The following is a 20,772-nucleotide window of genomic DNA, read 5'->3' on the forward strand; positions in this document are numbered from 1 at the left end:
AGGGTAGCTCAGCTTGTCCAACTCCCTCTAAACGACCTGGGATGGGAGACAGTCTCTTTGCTGGCTCTTCTTAGAAGGCAGTGGTATTGCCAGGTTGTTTTTCAGCAGTTTTGGGGTCTTAGCAGGAATTCCCAGACAACAGATAATAGGAAATATTCCATCCAACATCCTGAAAGAGATGAAATAACAAAGTAGAGAGGAAGGGGGATGAAGAGGAAGGAAGAAAGAGAGAGAGAGAGAGGAAAAGAAAAATAAGAAGAGGAAAAATGAAAGAAAGACCTGGGTTGTAAACGATGAGATGCTATTAGAACACTGTTTTTGTAGAAGACCTAAATTTTTATACCCTAAGAGCCAATATCTCATATTTTCCTTTTCGTTCCACTTTCTCTTCTCTGTTTCCTTTCTGAAATTTTCCTTCGTATCAGGGGTATTCTTTGTCCTTACTAATTGATGCGCAATAGCTCTAGAGATGAGCAGAACTTGGCACCTCTTGAGATCACAGTTCAATGCAATTTTCTTCCACTATGCGAAGAAACCTTTCCCACACATATAGGAACATTGTCCAGCAAAACCAATCTCCCCTCTGACAGCCAGGGTTATTTTTGTCTGAGTCCTTCTCTTGCCTCTAGCTGTGATGACCCAAACCTTTCAGAACACAACAGAATACTCTGCCCCAAACCAATCTATCCATCTCTCCCCTTGCTCCTGCATGCATGCAAAATGTCAGCTTTCTCATATTTCAGCTTTCTTCTTTTAAAAGCCAAGAGAGTATGGGAAAAATCGGTATGCACTTTCTTTCTAAGTCATTTATTGCTGAAAACATCTAATTCTATTGTGTTATCCACTTCGACTTCTTTTCCTTCAATTTCTAGATATTTCCAACAGAGAGGATGGTATTTATCAGGGGTGAAGTTTGACAATAAATGGACAATGCAATTGTATGAAACAGAAGTTCACCACTAGCCCACATACATCTTCATGTATTCTTCTCTTAGAAAGTTTATTCCAAGCACAAATTTAAGACTTCAGATAAAAAACTGAGGTGGTGATATTAAAAGGCCTCCCCTTGCTTGACTGTGACATATAAACTGAATACTGTAGTTTTCAGACACGATAGAGAGAGCCGTAGGTGTTCTGTAGAGTCAGCAAGAAGCATCTGGAAAGGGGATATTTGGGAGGCATATAACAATCACTCCCCTGCCAAACAGAATGAGTCTATTTTTTCCCTTTTACTGTTTTCCTTGTAAGGTTACCTTTGAAGAAATGGCCCTGCCATAGCAAGAATAAAAGCAATGGTTACAAAATAGAAACAAACAAAAAAAATCCCTTGAAATTCACCGATCTCATAGATTAGAAATCACATGTTATGGGCACTACGAGGATTAAAACAGTGATAAGAAAAATCTCCACCCCCTAGAAGTTTGCTTTCAAGTTGTGGAGAAAGAGAGGGTTACATAAACTTGCAAATTACTATATTATAAGGTAGAGAAAAGTCAGTATAATAGGTGATGCTACACGAAGTGCAACAATGATTTGAAGGACAGCTAGGAGACATCTGGATGTGAGAAAAAGGAAGTTTTTGGGGAACGACATGATTGTGATGGCTTCATGATGGAGTTTTGAAGGCTTGATAGGATAGTGATAGGCAAAAAATAGGAAGACAGCATCTCTAGCAATTCATTTAGAATCATCATATGATGCAGGCATCTCCTACATTCTGAGCAAGAGGAACTGAGATGTTAATACATACAGCATTATAAGGTATCAATAAATAATGAAGTTGGGCCAAAACACAAAACCCGTTCATCATTTTAATAGACATATAACATCTCTTATTATTATGCTCCCATAAATGTATGTGCTACATACATTACCATAGGGTAATAAAGAGGGAAAACCTTGTAAGGACTGTTTATGTATTGTGGAGGATAATTTATAACAATTTGGAGAGTTTATATTTATTCTACCAGGCAATGGAAAACCAGTAAATTTTCGTGCAGGAGAGCAATCGGTCCAGAATTGGAAAATAGAAACATTAATCTCGTTTGGCGGGTTGTGGGAGTGAGGGACTAGTAGAGAAAAAGAAGAAATCCAGAAACAAGTTGGAATATTATTATGACACTCTAAAATAATAATCAAAGAGGGCTCTGCCAAGCAGAAAGAAGCAAAGGATGTGAGGGACACAGGGACAGCAACAGGCCTTGACTATAGAGAAGGAATGAGGCAGACATAAGAGTCAAAAAGGCCTTCAAGAACATGAGACTAGATGAGTAAATAAACGATGGGAGAGTCAGAGAGAAGGGAGGAGGAGATAAATTAAGGCTTTGTCCAAATGTATCTGCACTTAATTTTCCTGTATTTCACTGACTTTGTACCAGAAATCACCAAAAATGTTACATTACTTTAGCAATTCACAGAAATGTATACACTCAGGAGCCTCTGTTAGACTATAGCAAATACCAAAACCAAAGTATTTATACTAGCCAGTAATAACAAGTAATAAGTCACTAGGCTCTTTCAACACTTAACTAAGACATACATTGTAAAGTATAGTGATGAATAAGAATAAAATGAAAACAATCCATTACTTTACAGCGCCAGCCCTACACAAAACCTAAACAAAACATGAGTTATGGTCCCCTTCAACATTTGTCCACTTTCTCCAAGAGTTTCTCATTCCTTTCTCTTGAATCCACCCCTGTTTACCGTGCCTTCATTGTCATACTGCTTACTGTCCCATTCCTCTCAGCAGATGGTCAGTTAATCAGTAATCAAATAAATAATTAAACAGTGCCTGCTCCTAAGATAATATGCATACTTAAGACTCTTGAAATTTAAAAGCTTTTCAATCCCCTGAAAATAAAACTCTAATAGGAGAATGACTCTTCCCCAGCATCTTTCCAAAATGCCCAATAGGCAGCCAGAGATGACTCTGCTGGGTAGAAATCTTCTGCAGTAATTATCACCTACTTGGACAGTAAAGGTAGAAAGGACAAATGAAGCAATGAAAGACATTTAGAAGGTAATGCATGGACAAGTGGAAAAAATACGTTTTAAAAACAGATCCACACTTGCACGCCATACCAGCATGATGGAGCCAGGTGAGGCTGCTCAGGGGCATTTCTTCACTGAAGACTCTGTGATTAGCACTGAGAAGCTTGATTCAACTCCACTGTTTAAACGTGATTCTTTGATTCTAAGACTCAGAGCCACTCGTCCCAGCTAACTGCACTCAGTCAAAAAAGGAACATACTGAGTATTTGAAACTTGCTATGAAAGTAGATCTTAAAAGTTCTCAGCACAAGAAAAAAATTTGTAACTATATATGGTGATGGATGTCAGCTTGACTTATCGTGGTGATCATTTCACAATATATACAAACATCGAATCATTATGCTGCACATCTGAAACTAATATAATGTTATATGTCCATTATACCTCAACAGAAAATAACAATAAAAATTTTAAAATTAGTAAAAAATAAAAAAGGAATATACTTATATTTTGGATAAAGAAAACAAATCAACTAATACTGTTTTTTTCTTTAAGGTCCGTTCTAGCTGGTATATTGGGTCTAAAAATTTATCTCCAACGTAGTTTATGTTTATGCTGAGAAAGAAAACAGAAAAGTGTCCTAACTGTGTAACATTAACTGTGGAACAGTTTAGCTACAATAGCTAGTGAAAACCACTAAATCTTAAAACTTGTAGTTTAGAAGCACTCTGCTATTGGTCATTTAACAAATATTTAGTTAATTCCCACTTTACCCAGGCTTGGTTTACATCCATCAGCAAAGCAGGCAGATACTTGCTTTCGTGGATCTTATACATTCTAGCTGGAGAAAGACAGACAAACCACAATAAGCAAGACTACAAATACAGTATATACAGTAGTCCCTCAGTATCCACGGGGTATTGGTTCCAGGACCCCCGCCGTTACAAAAATCCACGGATGCTCAAGACATTTAGCCGCCCCCAATTGCTGTTCCACATCCGAGCAACGTATACATAGTACACCATCCGCGGTTAGTTGAATCTGCGAATGCGGAACCCGCAGATACAGAGGACCAACTGTAGTATGTTAGCCAGTGATCTGAGCTACGGAAAAAGAAGTAGTAAAGCAGGGTAAAAGGTTGAGGGAGCACAGCGGGAGAAACAGAAGTGATTTTAAAAGACAAATTAGAAGCCATTGAGAGCAGCAACAGCTGAATTTCCTGTGTTAAATTATACAAACGTTCTCTCTTGCATTTCAGATCCAAATTTTGTCCTGTCCAGTTAAATTTCTTTCTCTTCTGAATGAGTTCAAAATGTTTTTCTTTCTCTGAGGCTCCAACACTGATGTATGTTCTTCAAACTCATGCAAACATGATTATTCGGAATATTCTGCCTCTCTTCAGTTGAATTGAAAGATTTTATAAATTATTTTGGGGTAAACCCCCAAAATTAAATAGTTTTTTATGCAGCAAATTTTGACAATCTTCTGTTTCTTGAATCACTAATCTCCAAATTATTTTCAATTTACAGCACCCTATCAGTGCCCAAAATTATTTAATTTGAAAATGTTATACATGCATTGCTATTCTAATCTATTTTGGCATTTTAAAATATACACAAAATCTAAATTAAAGGACAATGAAGTAAAAATAAATAGAAATCAAAATGCTAATATTTTCTTCCCAAAGAGATGAGGACACCCATTTTTAAGGCCACTGGAATAATGGATTCTGTGTACACACACGTACTTACACTGCAGTTGTTTAACTATCATAATAAAATAATCTCTTTTACACACAATTTAAATCAAAGCTCTCAGTATGCCACAAGGGGCTGAGAATAAAATTATATGCAAATATCTCTCTTCATATGCATGTATAAAATTTTGTAAGTTCAATTAAGTAATCACCATTAGCCGTTTTATTATTTCATCAATTTATCTACTGCTAAATAATAATCCAAATTTTACAATAGATTGCTTTTCCTCAAGGGTTTAAATCTCTAAGGCATGCCAAAAGCAGAGCAATGGCCTACAAAAATAAAATTTAGTATGCTTATCATTATACAAATCCATTTGTATAAAGAATTAATGAATTAATACAAAAGACTTAAAATTGGATGAAACAGAAGTTTTACTGACTCAGAGATGGATATGAACATCATTTACAGTACTTTCTCAGCTCCCCATGACTTCAAAGAGAGAAGGCTCCACGACTTCCATCTCCTTCAGCCTGCCACAGAGTCTTTTCCACTTTCCTCCACATCTTCCATCATTAAAATGTCTTCCCTTGGTTTAAAACAGACTCTAGACTTCTGGTCCAGACAAGATGGCATAGATTTATCTGTGCCCACTTCTCATCCTGGAAATAACAAGAAGCCACTAAAGGAGATCTCTGATAGTTGGTAAGAAGGTGACCTGGTTTGGGACCCGAGGACTGAAGGAGCAATGCAGCAGCACCCAGTAGATGAAGGCGACCCAGACACGGCATTTCCTGACCCCCAACCGAGCATTAGAAGACAGCCTGGGTAGGGCCATTCCTCCCCTGGACCAAACTCAACTGAACACTAGCTGAGTCAGGCAAAATCAGCAAGAGGCATGAATGGGGAGAAGTGCTCTCCTTCCAACAGTGGAGACTCCAAGGCTGCCATGCAGCACTAGCAAGAGACACCACACAAGCAGCCTGGTTCTGGAAGCCCCTCTTCCCCATGGGCCTGTGACTTCCCTTCAGAAAGCACCAGTAATGGGATCCCACCACAAGAAGCAGCCCAGCCCAGGAACTCACTGGCCCCTACAGAGGGGAAGATCCTGTCAGAATAAGTACCTGGCCAGGGAAACCTCTGCAAGCCTGAAACTACCTTCCACACTGAGGACACGAGGGAAGGTGGGTGGAACCAGCAGGAGGGACCCAGCTATACAGGCAGCAGAGCCTGGAAAGTCTCTTAGTCTCCAAGAGCCTGAAACTCCACTCCCTCATCCAGAGGCACTGTGGCAGCTGGGGGGCACTGGTAGGGAAATCATAACACAATAATTCTGGCTAGAGAAGCCTCTGTGCCCTGTAGGTCAGGGACTCCCTTCTCTTCCCTAGAGTCACCCAGTGGCCCACCCTGGGGAAATCCCTTTTGCCTCCTCAAGCAGCACCATTAGAGACCAGTAGGAGCCCAAGCAGCAACAGATAAGTCAAACAGACCAAAATAACATGGAAAATTAAACTGTCCTTGGAACCACAACCCACAAAGTAGACCAGGAAATGTATGCAAAGTCTAAATGGAGTAACTTTCTGCTAAAGAAAAAGACTTAACTCCCAGAGTCGTCTAACATAACATTAAATGTCCAGGCAACAACTGAAAGTGATTTGTCATACCAAGAACCACGAAAATTAAAACTTGAATGAGAAAAGACAACCAAAAAAGGCCAACACTGAAATTAATCAGATGTAATTATCTGACAAGAGTTTTAAAGAAGCCATCATAAAGCCAATTCAAGATGAATTACAAATTCTCTTGAAACAAATGAAAAAACTCTTATCAGAGAAACAGAAGTTATAAAAAAAAACCTAGTGGAAATTATATAAATGAAAGATAAAATAGCACAGAAAAAAGCTCACAGAGTGGAGATGACAGCGGATAAGAATCAGTGAACTTGAGGACAGATCAATAGAATTCATGCAATCTCAACAACAGTGAGAATACAAACTGAAAAAAAAAATGAATAGAGCCTCAGGAACCTGTGGGACTACAGTAAAAAAATCCAACTTTCATTTCATTATATCCCCAGAAAAAAAGCAGAGAAAGAATAAGGCTGAAGAACTACTTAAAGAAAAAGTGACTGAAAACTTCCTAAATTTGGAAAAAGGCACAAACCAGCAGATTTTAAAAGTTCATCAACTCTAAATAAGACAAACCCAAAGAAATACACACCAAGACACATCATAATTAAATTCAGGAAATGAAAGACAAAGAAAAAATCTTGAAAGCAGTCAAGGGGAAATGATGCATTATCTTAAGGGAAGACCAATTCAAATATCAGTGGATTTTTCTTAGGAAGTTCTAGGGGCTATAAGGAAGTGGCAATTGCTGAAAGAAAAGAACTGTCTACCACAAATTCTATATCTGGCTAAATTATCCTTCAAGAATGAAGGGAAATAAAAGCATTCTCAGATGAAGAAAAACTGAAAGAATTTGTCACAAGCAGATCTACTCTTAAAGATTGGCTAAAGAAATTCTTCAAATGAAAAGGGAAAAAACAAAAGAAAGAATCTTGGAGCATCCAGAAGAAAGAAACAACAATGAAAAGAACTGAGTATATACAATAAACTGTCCTTTTCCTTGTGAGTTTTAAAGTCATTTTTAATGATTGAAACAAAAATTATAATACTATCTAATATTCACAAGAATGGTATTTAAAAGTGGGAAAGGCTCTAAATGGAAATGAGGCTTCCACATGTCACCAAAGGTAGCACAATGTTGACTCCACTAGGCTATGATATATATAGCAAATACAGAGAGAGATACTCAGATACACTGTAAATGAATTAAAGTGGAATCCTAAAAAATGTTCAAGTACTGCAGGAAGTCAAGAAAAGAGAAACAGAGACCCAGAAGAACAAACAGAAAATAAATAATAAAATGCAGACTTAAGCATTAACGTATTATTAATGAACTGAAATATAAATGGTCTAAATATATCAATCAAAAGACAGAGACTGGCATATTGAATAAAAAAATGAGGCACTATATGTTGTTTCAAAGAAACTCACTTCAAACATAATGACATTGATAGATTGAAAGTAAAAGGATGGAAAAAGATATACTATGCAAAAATTAACTTTTTTAAAAAAGCAGGAGTCACTATATTAATAGATGATAAAGTAGACTCAAAGCAAAGCAAATTTCTAGAGACAAAGAGGAAGACAAGGACATTACATAGGATAAATCCAGCAGGAGGACATAATAATCCTAAATATGTACACACCAAACAACAGAGTCTCAAAATACTTGAAGCAAAAGCTGATAGAGCTGAAAGGAGAAATAAATAAATCCACAATTATAGTTGGGGACTTCAACACCTCCATTTCAGAAACTAATAGAACTATTAGATAGAAAAACAGCAAGGTTGTAGACAAACTGAGCAACACAATCAAACAGGACCTAAATGACACATGTAGAACATTACATGCAACCATGGAAAAATACATATTTTTTTCCAAGCGTCCACGGAGCATTCAACAAGATAGACTATATCCTGAGCCACAAAACAAAGCCCAATAAATTTAAAAGTAGTAAAATCATACAGAGTGTGTGCTCCATCATGTAAAAAACCAGAAATCAATAACATAAAGATTACAAGAGGTGTCGGCCTGGTTTCACAGCGGTTAAGTTCGCATGTTCTGCTTGGCAGCCCGGGGTTCGGCAGTTCGGATCCCAGGTGCGGACATGGCACTGCGTGTCAAGACATGGTGTGGCAGGCATCCCACATATAAAGTAGAGGAAGATGGGCATGGATGTTAGCTCAGGGCCAGTCTTCCTCAGCAAAAAGAGGAGGATTGGCAACAGATGTTAGCTCAGGGCTAATCTTCAAAAACATTTTTTTAAAGAGATTACAAGAAAATCCCATGTGTAAATACAAGTAACATGTGTAAACGAAACGTGTAAATTAAATAACACATTTCTAAATGATCCATAGGTCAAAAAGGAAATCACACTAGAATTAAAAAACACATAGAACTTATTGAAAATGAAAATACAACTATCAAAATATGTGGGATGTAGCTAAAGCAGTGTTGAGAAAGAAATTTATAACACTAAATTTTTATATTAGAAATAAGGAAAAGTCTGAAATCAAAATTTCATACTTCAAGAAACTAGAAAATGGAGAGTAAAGTGAACCCAACACAAGAAGGAAGGAAACAATAAAAATGATAGTAGAAATCAATGAAACTGAAAATAGAAAAACAAGAGAAAAAAATCAATGAAACAGAAATCTGGTTCTGTCAAAAAATCAATAAAATTGATAAACTTCTAGCAAGAGTGACAAAAGAAAAAGAAAGAAGACACAAATCACCAATATCAGGAATAAAATAGGGGCTATTACTATAGATCCTACAGTTATTTAAAAAGTTAACAAGAGAATACTACAAATAATTTAACATTCATGAAGTTGACAACCTAGAAGAAACGATAAGTTTCTCAAAATTCACATATTACAACTCAACCAAGAAGAATTAGATCATCTAAACCATCCTATAACCTTTAACAACATTGAAATTATAATATAAAATCTCCTGAAAAGAGATCTTCAGGCGCAGATAGTTTTACTGGAGAATTCTACGAAACATTTACAGAAGAATTATTATCAATTTTACACAATCTCTTCAAGAAAATAGAAGAGAAGAAAACCCTTCCCAACTAATTTGATGAGGCCAGTATTGTCCTATACCAAAAGACAAAGGCAACAAAAACAAGAAAACTACAGACCATTATCTCTTATAAATTTAGATTTAAACATTCTCGCTCTTACACACACAAATCAGCAAACTAAATCCAGCAATGTATAAAAACAGAACCTTGAACTATTTCTGGTCCTCTCCTAGGTCTAGTCATGTTATATGTCTATTCAAAGGGTTTAAGTAAGTCAGTGATACAGTCACTTTGAGTCCTGATAAGAATATGATCATTACAGCAATATGGTGAGAGATACCCAAGTCTAGGTCAAATGAGAAATTGACTTTTCCTGATAAAGTTAACCATGCCAAGAGTCATTCTAAATGTCTATCAAAAACACACACAGCTACTCTTTTATAGGATGAAGAAAACACTTCTATAGCATAAAATAACGATGTACTTGACATTCTCTACTTGCCCCTCCAGAACCACTCTTGGTCCTTTCCATCATTGTTACGGGCCTTTGGAAGCTGAGCTGACCAGACTGCATCCCTCTAGCTCCCTGGGCCTCTGACTTCTCCTTGAACTTTGCCAATGGTAGACACTACTAGCAAGAGAGCCAAGAGTCAGTGGAGTAAGAAATCAGTCATATTTATTCTATCCTATGACTCCCTTCCTACTGGGGACTGGCCAAGTTTCTCCACTGAAGCCCAAAGCTCTGGTAAGAGGCCCTCTTTTACAACTACAGCTACTTACAAATCTCTCTACAGATTCCAATGTCCACACTCTTCTTTTACCCCTGAAGGCCTAGAGGTGTTAATATCCTCCTACTCTTGCCTGTCACAAAAGTTTTTGTGATTCCTTGTAGGTTACTTTTAACTGACTACAACTTCCAACTAGCCCCTTAAGCTCATTGAGATCTCCTTATTTTCCTCATGTGAGTATACCACCCTGTTTTTTGACAGAGATATAATATAGGTGGCCACAGAGCTGCTAGACGAAGATGGCCCTTCAAGGACCAATCACTAATGTGCCTACAGTAGGAGGATATGATGTCTTTTTTCTTGACTCCAAAATCATAAATATAGAAACATCCACAGGTACCACAGGATCAGGTAAAAATAATTGTAAACAAAATAATCAATTGTTCAGATATTTTTTCTTTACTTTCTAGATAATTCTGTAGATATTTTAGCCAATACTCTTGCTATAAAAAGAAGTTTCTTATCCAGGTAATTACACAATTGGATTCATTGGATATTTAGAAAAGGAAGGAACCTTGGACATTAACCAGTCGACCCTCCTAGTTTAGAGATATATAAATAAATCCAAGAATGATTAAATCACTTATCTAAACTCATAAAACTAGATGGCAAGAGTAGAAATAGAAACTAAGTTTCCTAATTTCAATCCAATGTGCATTCTAATAAACCACGCTCTCTCTTCGAAACTCTACTTTTCAAGTAAATACAGGTTTGAGCATGTACTGCTGTGAATGTTTCTCACATAAATCTATGTGCCTAATAACTTTAAACATGCTATAAGCATGTGGGACATATGCTTTAGAGGTAAAATTGCAATGAACGAGTGAATGCTATACCCTAAGAAGACTGGAAGGAAGAATTAAACTGCAGATACTGACAAAGGTCACATTTTTGCCATGGCTACCTAGGGCCCTGAAAATAGCATCTTTTGGAAATGACAAAAACAAAAACTGAATAGTGCAGCTATTTTTAAAAAGTCTCATTAATTTTATTCATATCTTGTATTAGTTACATCTCTGTGCTTTAATTACTGAATAAAGTCTTCTATACGACCATTAAGCTTCCATAGATCCCTAAATGTCTGTGTTTCTGGCAATCAGTCTCTTCCTAGGTTACACAATTACCAGCAAAGCTCCTTGAGACAGGCTCATCCATCATCCACGAAGTCAGCCAAATATCACATACCATATGTCAATATTTCTGCTTATATGTACTAAATGTATTTTCAAACAATTTTTATTTGGAAGCTAAAGTGACTCTCAGACAACATTTCAGAAATATCTCCTTTCCTCTGGGCTTTATGCCTGTGTTTATGGATGTCCCTCCATAATTGAACATAGAGGGGAAAAATGTACTTTTTATGGGAGTAATTTTTTTTTCTTTTCCCCCCATTTATTCAGCTGGGAAGAGGAAATGAAAAAATATGAGCAATGGAGTTGAACATACTATAAACTACATCTATTTTTGGCAGACAGCAGCGATGGACTGTCTTTCCAGTGGTGTGGGACATACAGCTTCCGTTGGCTTTTTGCTTAGGCTAGGATTTCATGTAGGATATTTCTCTAAAGTGACAGCAAAGTGCAGAAAGACAATATAGAAAATAAAGCAGATGCCAACCGCAGGGTGAACCCAAACTAATCGGATAATATTGCTATAATTTTTCAGCCTTTTTTTTTACAGGACTAAGCCTGCCTTGAGTGAAATCTCATAGATTTTCAGATCCTATAGCAACCCAAATGAGAAACAAGAGCCTGTGGGCACCAGTCAGCTGCAGTGCTGCTGAACAGAGGGTGTTGTTAGGGAGCAAAGGGAGGTAACTGAGAAAATAAGTTGTTGGCCCCTAAAAACAGGTATTTGAATGTGAATTAGAAGAAATCATTCCAACAGTGTGGAATGCCTGTTTGGCATGCTGAAAATTAAAATCCATGTTGTATTCAATTATCAACCTTAGTATTATTCCGATAAGATGGAAAATAGAAAATAAAGACACAGCGTTTACCAGAAAAAAGCCCTGGAGGCCTAAAAAGAAGGGTGCAATGGCGAGGCAGGATGCAGCAAGGAAGACAGGAGGCTGTAAAAGGGAAGTCCTACCAGCTTCGCAGGATAGACTGGGTCCAGTTCTGAGCACAGAGGAGGAGAAAAATGCACCTCCTCTGTCTACTCCTTCGAACCAAACTGAGCCAGAATTCAGGGGAACACCGTAAGTGTGAACTTTCAGCTTCAAGAATGAGGAAATAAACTTCCGTGAACCACCATGTTAAGCACTGCTTCTATGGCAAATGAGTTCAAAATGGCTTACGAGTGAGTTTTTGGAACAAAACCTTTCCTAGGTAAGAGATTTCCAATAAAAAGGCAAACAAAAAAATATTATCCCAGGAACCAATTTTCCTATGCCTAGGAAAACCTATAAAGTTGTAGAAAAAGACAAGTTAAAATTTAAAATTACTCTGAGCCACCAAATCATACATTTTGGGTAAGATAATTTTAGTCTTGTACAGTGATGCTTTAGCAAACTCGTTATGCCATAGATTAAACCCCACCATTCAATAAAACCATGTGCATAATTGCATTTCAATTTATGTAACCCATTGATTTGTTTATTGGTAGGAATTAAGACTAGAGAACTGAGGCTTAAAAATTAATTATTTAAGTGCGTTAATCATTTAAAGTGTGGTTAGCAATTCCAACTTTAGTGATAACATTCTATCATAATGACAACCAAATCGCTGATTGCATGGTTTCCCAATTGTAAAGTATTTTCAGGACCGCCCTGAAATTACGTTTTTTTCATGTGTTTCCCCTGATTAGAGTATAAGTTCCATGAGGGCAGGCACTTCATATTGTTCACCACTATATCTCCTGTATATAGAATCACACAGGGCACAGAGGAGTTGTTGAATGAATGAATCAATGATATAATAAAATGATTTTCCTATATCCATCTTATTCAAAAACTGTAAATGCTAAAGCTACTAATGGGATATTTGAATCTGTGGTTAATCTGTTAGTCAAAATCGACTAATTTTACATTCTAATTACTTCCAAATATCTTTCACTTATCAGTAAATCATTAGCTTGTAAATTCACTACCAGTATGGTAACTATCTCAGTCTACAGAAAAGTTCAGCTTCTATTTTAATAATAATGCTATTTTACTACTACTATTAATATATATTTTAAATGTAATCTATTTTAAATATAATCCTATAAGGCACATACTAAGGAAAATCATTCTAAACCGTTAGGTTGATAACCAAAAGCCAACACCATCTAATAGTAGAAAGCTCATGACTTGGGAGTCAAGAGACCAAGATTCTAATCTAAACATTTACTTACTAGTTGTGGGAACTTGTGTAGGTCATTTGACCTCTATGAGCTAAAACCTCATCTGTAAAATGTCAAGATTGGATACAGTTTCCAAGACTTATTCCAGCTTTAAAAAGGCTATCAGGGCAATAAATTGTTAGCTAGGGGGTAATTGAACCATGCACATATACATAATAATAATAGATAACACATACAGTTCTTATTAAGTGCAAGACATTCTTCCGAACACTTAACATCGATGAACAATGAAGGCTTCACAAACAAGCCTATGAGGTAGCTTTCATCTTCCTTCATTTTAGAGAAAAGGAAACTGAGGCTAAGACATGTTAAATGACTTTCTCAAGGTCCCAACAGATAGACATGCACAGCTAAAGACCCCAGCTGATCTGCCCTCTGCCTTCCTCTCATCCTTCCAGCTCATTGCTTCTGACATCTCTGCACAGAAACCATGCTGGACTTTTCTCTGGACACTGAGCACGTGAACGGGTTCCTGTCTAAGATCCTTTGCACTAGTTATTTCCTTTGACTGGAGGGTTCTTTCCCCACATCTTTGCATGGCTGGTTCCTTTTCATCATTCAAGTCTCATATCAAAGATCACTGGCCCGTGCTGATCCCTCTAACCAAAGTCATCACTACACAAGCCGCCTCTTCTCTACAGCATCCACAACCAACTGAAATGATCTCATTTAGTTGTTTATAAATTCATTCACATGTTTATTATCCGCTTTCTCTGACTAGAATATAAGTTCCACCAGGGCAGGGATTTTGAATTTTCATCACTGCATCTCCAATACCTAGAATAGTACAGAGTCCTTATTGACTGTAGGAATAAATGAACAAGTGAACGAATGATAACCTCATAAAAATGATTTTCCTATATTCATCCTAGTCATTCAAAAGTATGAATGCTAAAGCTACTTACAGGATATATTGAATCTCTGCTATGCCATTTAAGTGAGAAGTATTTTCAGACAGGGGAGAAATGACTTTACTGACAATGTTTAGTACTAGCCTTTCTCAGAATTTCTGCTTTACTGTCAGCTCCTATCAAAACAATTATGTAAACATTTCATTTTTTTATTAAATGAGTATGTTCATTTCAAAGAAGGGTTCATATCTTTTACTAAATCACTGAAGAAACTGAGAGACACTATGAGTCATCAAAAACGTTAAGCTCACAGAATCTAATACTACCAAGATGACAAATTTTATATTAAAATGTATATGCTTAAATGGTATAGCACAAGTGATATGCAGAAACAGGAGCAAAAGCAACTATGTTTCATGTGCTCCCTGGGGAAGGTGGTAAAATATGATTTTATCAGTACAGAAAAAGGCTGTAGAGGGAACAGAGAGCAAATCTTGTGTATTCTGACTCTATGTGGGGGCGGCTTAAAGAACACAGGGGGCCCTCGACTCAGAGGACTTGTAACAATGAAAGGTCAAAGACTTCACTGTTCTCAAAACTCTCATGCTCACTTCCATAAATTATTTAATGTAGCTTTCAAAATCCATACGATATACCAAGAAGGGGTAAATAAAAACGAAGAGCATAAAAATGGAACCAAGGGAAAATGACAATAGAAGAAATTAGTGGAAGTCAGGACAGAAGTGAATACACAAGCTGCCTACAAATCTGGAGCCTTGCTAGAAGAAAGTGACATATGGACCCTACATTTTCTGGCATCCAGTGCAAGGAGGACCTTGGGGGACAGAGTCAGGAATCCCAGGATTCTGATGTGGCCCACTCAGGTACATTAGTCATAGTATGGATGAGGGGGGAAGATGTGGCTGAGAACAAGCACTGCCATCTCTGAAATCTAAAAGAATCTTCTCCCACAGGTTCTCATAAAGATGGCACTGGGTGATGAAACTAACCTAACAGCGTTCTTACACTAAATGCAACAACATGTTTCACAACACTATTTCCTATAAAATTACTCACTGCAGGCTGGGGCATTGCACTAAAGAAGCAATTCAATAAAAGCAATTATATGAGGGGCCCTCAGGAATAAGCAGCCAATTATTGCAGCTCCCAGATGGACAACGCATCCTTACAACATAAGACTGAGTAGACCACGTTATTAAAAAAAAAACACAACTGGTGTACATATTTAATCAGATGACTAATAATCCAATCAGTCTAAAATTTGGAGGAGGAGAAAATAAATATATTGTGGACTTACATTTTTATTGCTTTGGAACAGAATTGAATATGAGAGCTAACTCTCAAATATCCTTAAAAGTTTAAAAATTGAATTAAATTGATTTCCCTTAAGGTGTTGGGTTTGTGTGTGTGTGTGGGGGGTGGTTTGCTTGTTGTTGTCATTGTTTTATCTAAGACTATAAGAGAAAAGTCTAATCGTGTAATAAAATGAAATTCAAAAATTTTAGTACAGAGGCTGGCCCCGTGGTCGAGTGGTTAAGTTCGCGCTCTCCTCTGCAGGCAGCCCAGTGTTTCGTTGGTTCTAGTCCTGGGCGAGGACATGGCACTGCTCATCGGACCATGCTGAGGTGGCGTCCCACATGCCACAACTAGAAGGACCCACAACAAAGACTACACAACTATGTACCGGGGGGCTTTGGGGAGAAAAAGGAAAAAATAAAATCTTTAAAACAAAAAAAATTTTAGTACAAATATAAACTAAATAAGCATATATGGGACTTCTTAAATCATTTGTTATAGAACTTGGATCTTTTGTTAAAGTATTTACTCTTAATATCTTAATTTTTTGTCCCAAATCATACAGAAGTAATTTTCTTCAACTACGTTATCCCAAAATGCCCCTCAATAGATTTATCATAATATTACTATGTGTTTTGGCAGCCACTAGAACATAGCAGAATGAATTCAAGGAGAATGTGAATATGGTGATATTCTTGTAAGTCTTAGGATAGTTGGTAACTTATAGGGCTCTAATTTACTCATTGTTTGAATAGGAATAGTTTGAATAGAAATATTTAAATAAGGTTAATAGGAATAGTTTGAATAAAAATGTTCAAATAACTTTCTTAAATTTCCATCCCAAAATTTCCAATGTAGCAATATTTTAAATGTTTATAGTAACATCAATTTTCTATCTCAACATGCTTTTATAGCAAAGGTTTGATAACATATAATAATTTTGTCTACTTATATTTACTCTTACTATCATTTTCAGATTATATTTCTTACTTCTATCAAATATTTGGTATAAAATTTTCTATACTGTCAAATACTGTCTCCATATCTGTAGAATGCCATATGTGGATATGTAAATATTTTCATCACAGAAAATGAGATACAAAAGAAAATTCCACGTTTTTGTGGAATTGCCCTTCAAATTAAAAAAGCAAAATAAGCAATCCACAAGATGAAGAGACAGAGCAGAGGGCTCATGTGCAATTAGTAATTTTTCTTATTGAACGTGATGTTGTTTAAATGTATTGAATTACCCAGGGTATGGACATATTGCTAAGCAATCATCACCCAAACATTTTGGAAAAGATAGAAACTGATATAGAAGAAAAAGGGAACAAATGTGTACAAAATGAAATTGGGGGAGAAATCATTCCTGTTAAGCAAATGAGCTTTAACTTTTAAGAAGCAAGTGGAGTTCTTTTATGTAATGGCTTCTGATAGATAAGAGCTGGCATAGAAATATTTTCTTCATCAGTAAAACCAAGCTTTAGGCAGCAAACTAAAATATTCTTTGCTCTTTTATAGTGACAAGAACAGTGAGGGAGTGATTTTAAGATCATAACACTAATTTCACAATCATATATAAAAATCAGTCCCGTTGTCTTATAGTCACATTTCATTCGGTACACAAAAATCTAATTTGTACCCTAGTTTAGTTCTTTCCCACAGAAGTTTTCTTTGTTTTTCTGTGTGTTTTAAATCCTATCCTTTACAAGGACAATATGGCCAAAAAAAAAAAAAAAAGACTTTATTGCGTAATCATATATAATTTGAGGACATACAGTAAATTGGGTCTTTGAGACCCCAATAATCAGGAAAATGAACCTTATGCAAATATATTCATCAGGCCTCAGAAAGCAAAGTTATCAACCAGCATACAAGGGAAGGGACACCTTGAGTGTCACTTGAGATCCAGGCACTCTGAGGATACAGCTTAAAAGCGCTTTATAAATAAAAAATATTATTATATTTTATTGTAATCACTACCAACAAAATCAGCAAGTGGTATTAAAATAATAGACTTGCCCCAGTGCCATTAACATAGCTTTGGGTATAAATAGTCATTGCATTTTTCCATCACCTGGAAAACTATATACTTTTGCCTAATACCTGAACTAATTACTTGAAAATAGTTGGATATAATACATTTTTTATTGACCTTTAGCAAAAATTATGAAACAATACAAGAACCACCTCTAAAACAAAGAATGAAAGATAAAAATGTATATTGAAAAGAAAAAGAATCTTCTTTCAAATAAGAGCAAAAATTTAAAAATCAAATAAACACCAGTTTTATTCTGTTTTCACTAACAGAATCTCCATCATTCCAATTATTTCCATAGTTCCAATTCTCTAACTAGACAGTTTTATGAATTCAAAAGAAAAATCCTTAATCTTGTTAGTTCTCTCATTTTCCTTGACTCTAGAAGATTCAAAAAAACAAGTCAAGAAACAGAAAAATGTTAGTTGTCATAGTCTTGTCCACAGAGAAATGATAGTCGAGGCCTAGAAATTGATACTCTGCAAAGAAGGAGGAAAAGAGCAGATGTTCTGGAAATGGGCATTAAAGAACACACACGTTTAGAAAAGTGGAAAAAATAGTGATAAGATAAGAAGCAGTCAGGATGATAGAAACAACCCAGAATCAATGCCACAAAAGCCAACTGTTTTGAGAAGCAGCATATGGTCAAAAATAATAAAATCTACAGTCTTATTATGGAGAACGAACACTGAGCAAAGGCCATCATGTACAATTAAAAGAATGTATTAATGCACTGAGAGCAGAGTCTCAGTGAAGACATACAGAATAAATTCAGACCATTGGAATATAAAGTAGACACATAAACATGAGATGTTGACCACTCATTCTAAAATCATGGTAGTACAAGAGACAGAAATATTAGGCAGCAGCTGCAACCAGATAAAAACCAGCATTGTGAGATATTATTCACATCCCTCCTCAGTTTTGGGAACAGTTATCTTTGTCCTAGATTTATCAGCTACTTATTGATTTATTTTATTGACTTTTTTCATTTAGTTACTATTCTGAATATAATATCTGTGTTACTTAAAAATATGCAATGAGGCCTGTGTATCTAGATATAGTGTGAAATCCAAGATAGTAGAACATTTAAATTGATCCAAAGAACATGAAATCAACAATTCAAAGAGACTTATGCACCTCTATGTTCATCATAGTGTTATTCACAATAGCCAAGACGTGGAAGCAACCCATGCCAATTAATGGATGAATGGAAGCAACCCAAGTGCCCATCAATGGATGAATGGATAAAGAGATGTGGTATATATACAATGGAATACTAATCAGCCATAAAAAAGACAAAGTCATGCCATTTGTGACAACATGGATGGACCTTGAGGATATTATGTAACCGAAATAAGCCAGACAGAGAAAGACAAATACTGTGATTTCACTCCTATGTGGAAGATAAACAAACACATGGACAAAGAGAACAGATTAGTGGTTACTCAAGGGGAAGGAGGTGGGAGGAGGGCAAAAGCGGTAAAGGGGCACATATGTATGGTGACGGATAAAAACTAGACTGCTGGCGATGAACATGATGCAGCCTATACAGAAACTGATATAAAATAATGTGCGCCTGAAATTTACATAACGCTATAAGCCAATACAACCTCACTAAAATAATTTTTTAAAAAGAGTGAAACATTTTTTAAAAAAGAGTACTTGAGATACTTTCATGTAAAGGCAATTCAACAACTATGACTACAGTAAATACCCAGTACGGGTACACGCTGGTGAAATAGTCTTCACAATTAAATATATGATGACTTATAAAATATTGTACTTTGCATTCTCTTTTTAAAATTCAACTCGAGGTTTCTGTATACTTCTGTTGAATTACCATAATACATTCAAAGCAGAATTCAGAACATTAAACTACAAATAAAATCCAAAGATTATTAAAATTCTACTTAAATGGCATTCTGCAACACAGTAAATACCTTCTCTTTATACTCCACTTAGAAATAAGATTAATAAGGAATAGTCCTAAAATATCTCTAAGGACCCCTCCTGGATGACTACTGTGTAACTTCTAATTTCTCCCTATAGGAACTTAAATTTTAAAAGAGCCTGAAATTTGGGTGAGTGGCCATTTAATGACTTCTTAAAAATTAATAGAGTATTGCTGTAAGTATTCGTTGATATGCAATACTGTAAGACAAATATATTTTATTCTTTATATTTTTGATTGTTATGGAAGGTGGGAGAGTGACATGGTGAATAGGTAAAGAAAGGCATTGAAAAAGATAAACTATCAGTTTTTACAGGGAAAGGTAAATTATACTTGCCCATGACATTTGTTGCTAATTATAACAATCATCTTCCTAAACAACAGGAGAATAATGATACTCAATCAAGAGCAAGCACTCACAGTTTCCTCCCCGGGCTCCACAGCCCCCTCTGAGTCAGCTCCTGTGTCCTTCTCCAAGCGGGAATCCGATTGTTGTTTCTTGAATTCATTCTAAACCATCCTTTAACCCTTTTTCTAGCCCATTATCAAAGAGTTCTTTGTCTTGGGATTGAGCAATCTGACTGTGGAAAAAAACAAATGAAGGGAGAAAAGAATGAAGGGGATCTTTTCAAACTAGGAAGGTACCATGAAGAATAAAAGCAAAATATAGATATGTGAAAACAAAACATTTGCCATATAAATAAATAGAATACTATAAAAGCATAGTTGTGAGTTGACGTATGCTGTGTTGAATAATTCTTAAGGCATATTGCACAAGAAAATTTCTAACCTTTGTCTTGAACCTAAAATATGGCTGAAACCACCGACTTCAATGCTTTTAAATGAAAAAACACACCTGAAAATACTCAACATTGTCCTCAGTTTTACAGGACAACTTTCATGTTTTCCAGTACTTTTATATGTATATGAAATATGTACTCGATTTTCATGTACTTTTTATAATAAAGGCAGTTATTTAAGATTATAAATAATTACAAATTAACCGGATATTTGTACGAGGCTTTACACACCATGCTGCATAAAACCATAAACACATAAACTAGAAAAAGCTGCATGCTCTGATTTTTGGTTGATAAAATATAGTGTCACAGACATTGACTACATAAAG

The sequence above is a fragment of the Equus asinus genome, chromosome 8, assembly GCF_041296235.1.
Source record: "Equus asinus isolate D_3611 breed Donkey chromosome 8, EquAss-T2T_v2, whole genome shotgun sequence".
Taxonomy (NCBI): Eukaryota; Metazoa; Chordata; class Mammalia; order Perissodactyla; family Equidae; genus Equus; species Equus asinus.